The following is a 3,819-nucleotide window of genomic DNA, read 5'->3' as shown; positions in this document are numbered from 1 at the left end:
TGACAAATATACAGAAAAAAAACATCCTCTAACATTTCCCACAGATGGGGCTCAGGAGGCAGTTGTCCCACAGCATAACCAGCCCCATAAAACACCCCAGAAAAGATGATCCCAGAGGCCACTTCTCTGGCACTGTATCTGACATCCTCGCCCCCACTGTGGATATGCAGGAAAGGTGACTTCGCCCACACTCATGGTGGCTGGAAATGCTTTTATTTAACCCACAGTAGCACATGCGGTGCTATATATATTAGAGGAACTGCAATAACACATTGAAAATTCAGTAATCTACATGACAAAATTTTTCACTATTATTGCAGTTTTTCTAATGTAAATATATACTACAGGTGGCATTATGGGTTGACTAAAAGCGATTAAAAGCGTTTCCAGCTACCATGAGTGTGAGCGAGGTCACTTTTCCTTCATATCCACAGTAGGGGCCAGGGTGTTAGGTATAGTGCTGCATAAGTGGCCCTCGGCATGGTGACCTCAGTAGCTCAGTTGGGTTGATTTATACACAGATAGCCCAGGTTTGATCTTTTTTTTTCCCTGCCTATAGTGCTTTTAGGCTTTCTTGAGAGACCTGGATGGTAGTCGGCCCTAGCCCGTCATGATGCAGGCAAGTGTTTTATAGTGGCGCCGTCTTTTCTTGGTGTGGTGGTTGGTCACAGTGGTGTACATTTTGAGATCTTTATTGTAGTTTCTCTAATAATAAGTTATGTCTGTTCAGAAAATGAAAATAGCTTGTAAGATTTTGCATAAATATTTTCCGATCAAAATTTACAGTCTCTTTAATTTGTTCATTTCCTGCCTGAAGCCTATACGTACATAATCATGATATAAATAAATGAACAAAAATATTTATCAAACATCACTGAATATAATGTATTTCCTACTACAACTACTACTACTAACACTAGTTAATGTTGGCAATATATGCTAAAATGCTGATGATACAGAGATTGGCAGAGTAATTGGAGTCGGATCAGGTCGCTAGTATTCCAGATGAACTAGACAGATTGGCGTTAATGGGTAATGGCAGACGGAGTCTAATGTCTGAAGTGCAGAATAAGCACTATCTTGACGTAATATCTTGATGTATAAATAAAAAAACCCACACTGCCAGACGATAAGCTATATTTTAACTAACAGTTTTCAGGATATTGCTACCATCTTCAGTGGTGTGTGAAAGAAAGACACTCGAAGATGGTGGCAGTGTTGGTTTTATTTGTACATCTGGAAGTGCAAATTTGAGGTATATGGAACAACCTCATAATTATTACATTAAAAATGACACCGTTTCTAAGAAGATTAAAGAGGAGGAATTTAGATTCTGATGACCTCTGATTCCATCTAGAGCATAATGCATTCATCCTAGATATTGCATGCAATAGGGTATTGGGATTCATTTCGAGTGAGAGGCAACAAGTGCTGATGTCAACAAGCTTGGCATTTAGTATTAAGTTAGATCTTACCATGATAATGCTTGGCCACTCATAATTGTAGAATGGGTATCAAAACAAGAATTGGTGGGCTGTGGAGGATGACAAGTGATGATTTACGGTCTAAAAACTTGGATATAGAGTGGAGACCTTGAACAGTTAATTAAACTTGCATTTTTATAGAGAGGCAAAGGGTGCAAGGAGACTTGATCGAAGTTTATAAATGGACAAAGGCTTATTAAGGGGAGATGAGTAAGAATCTTGATGGTAAGAGAGCTGGTAGGACATGTAATAATATTTAAATTTGAGAATTGATTCCACAGGGTCATAAAGTAAAAATACTACCATCAAGAGAATGAGGAACAGGCCTGGCTTCCTTCATAAAGAGAGTCAATAAGATGAACACATTAATACTAAATGTTTAGATAACTAGAAGATGTTGGGGAGCTATATACAACGGTGAAGAAGACTTTGCAGGCCTCCCTCACAATCACCTCCCAAGTTTTCTCTGAAGAACACGAGGCTGCTGCTCCATGATTTCCTGAGAACTGGTATAAGGAGTGTGTGTCCTTTATACTCTTATAATAGTTAAAGATATGGTTGATGAGGTGCAGGTAATCCCATCATGATGATGCATTTTGCATTCCCCAAACTGTCCAAAATTTGGCTTGCAGGTACCATGTCTTCACGGATATGATGCCAAGTCTCCAGAACATTTCCTGCTCCACTGCCCAAAGATTCCACTCCCTCCCTCACCAACCTCAGTAAGCATCCCTAACCAGACTCAACATCCACAGGCCAACTTTTACATAGAAGGCCTGCTGGGCAGCACTGACACCCTCAGCCCCAAGCACTTTTGCGCTTCCAAGCCCCTCAAGTCTATGCAAACCTTCCCTGCAGAAGTCACCTAGCAACTCAATAGGATTCTAACCCTCCCCTGGTGACATCGACAGAATAACCAACATCCGCTAACATTTCCCACTGATGGGCTCAGGAGGCAGTGGTCCCACAACCTAACCAGCCCCATAAAACACCCCAGAAAAAGATGATCCCAAGGCCACTTCTCTGGCACTGTATCTGACATCCTCGCCCCCACTGTGGATATGTAGGAAGGTGACTTCGCCCTTACCTCATGGTGGCTGAAATGCTTTTGGCATTTAACCACAGTAGCACATGCGGTGCTATATATATATTAGAGGAACTGCAATAACACATTGAAATTCAGTAATCTACATGACAAAATTTTTCACTATTGTTGCAGTTTTTCTAATCTTCAAATATATACTACAGGTGGCATTATGGGTTGACTAAAGAAGCAATTAAAGCGTTTCCAGCTACCATGAGTGTGAAGGCAGGGAATCACTTTAATCCTTCATATCCACAGTGAAGCTCAGGTATCAGGTATAAATGCTGCATAAATGGCCCTTGGCAACATGGTGACCTCAGTAGCTCAGTTGGGTTGATTTATACACAGATAGCCCATGGGTTTGATCTTTTTTTCCCAGCCTATAGTGCTTTTAGAGCTTTTCTTTGAGAGACCTGGATGGTAGTCGGCCCTAGCCGTCATGATGCAGGCATGTGTTTATAGTGGCGCCGTCTTTTTCTTGGTGTGGTTGGTTGGTCTGACAGTGGTGCATTTCAGAGATCTTTATTGTAGTTTCTCTAATAATAAGTTATGTCTGTTCAGAAAATGAAAATAGCATAAGATTTTGCATAAATATTTTTCCGATCAAAATTTACACAGTCTCTTTAATTTGTTCATTTCCTGCCTGGAAGCCCTATACGTACATAATCATGATATAAATAAATGAACAAAATATTTATCAAACATCACTGAATATAATGTATTTCCTCTACTACAACTACTACTACTAACACTAGATTAATGTTGGCAATATAATGCTAAAATGCTGATGATACAGAGATTGGCAGAGTAATTGAGTCGGATCAGGTCGCTAGTATTCTCGGGATGAACGCTAGACAGATTGGGTGAATGGGCAGGGAAGTGGCAGATGGAGTTCAATGTCTGGAGGAGTGCAAAGAATGGGCTAATCCTCTGACGTAATATTCTTGATGTATAAATAAAACCCACACTGGCAGACGATAGTTATATTTTTAACTAAGCGACAGTTTCAGTGGACACCACCACCATCTTCGAAATGGTGTAAAAAGACCACTGAAGATGGTGGCAGTCGACGAACTATTTGCTGCATCTCAGAAAGATGCAGATACTCCTGAGTGTATATAGGAACAACCCTCATAATTATTGGTTAAATGACACTCCCTAAGAAGATCAAGGTGTGAGGAGGAATTCAGGGATCTTTGACCTCTGATCTCCCATCTAAAAGAGCACAATGCATTCATCCTAGATATTATT

Source organism: Eriocheir sinensis, unplaced genomic scaffold (assembly GCF_024679095.1).
Source record: "Eriocheir sinensis breed Jianghai 21 unplaced genomic scaffold, ASM2467909v1 Scaffold278, whole genome shotgun sequence".
Taxonomy (NCBI): domain Eukaryota; kingdom Metazoa; phylum Arthropoda; class Malacostraca; order Decapoda; family Varunidae; genus Eriocheir; species Eriocheir sinensis.
The sequence above is the reverse complement of the archived record's forward strand: the minus strand, read 5'-3'. Positions refer to the sequence as shown.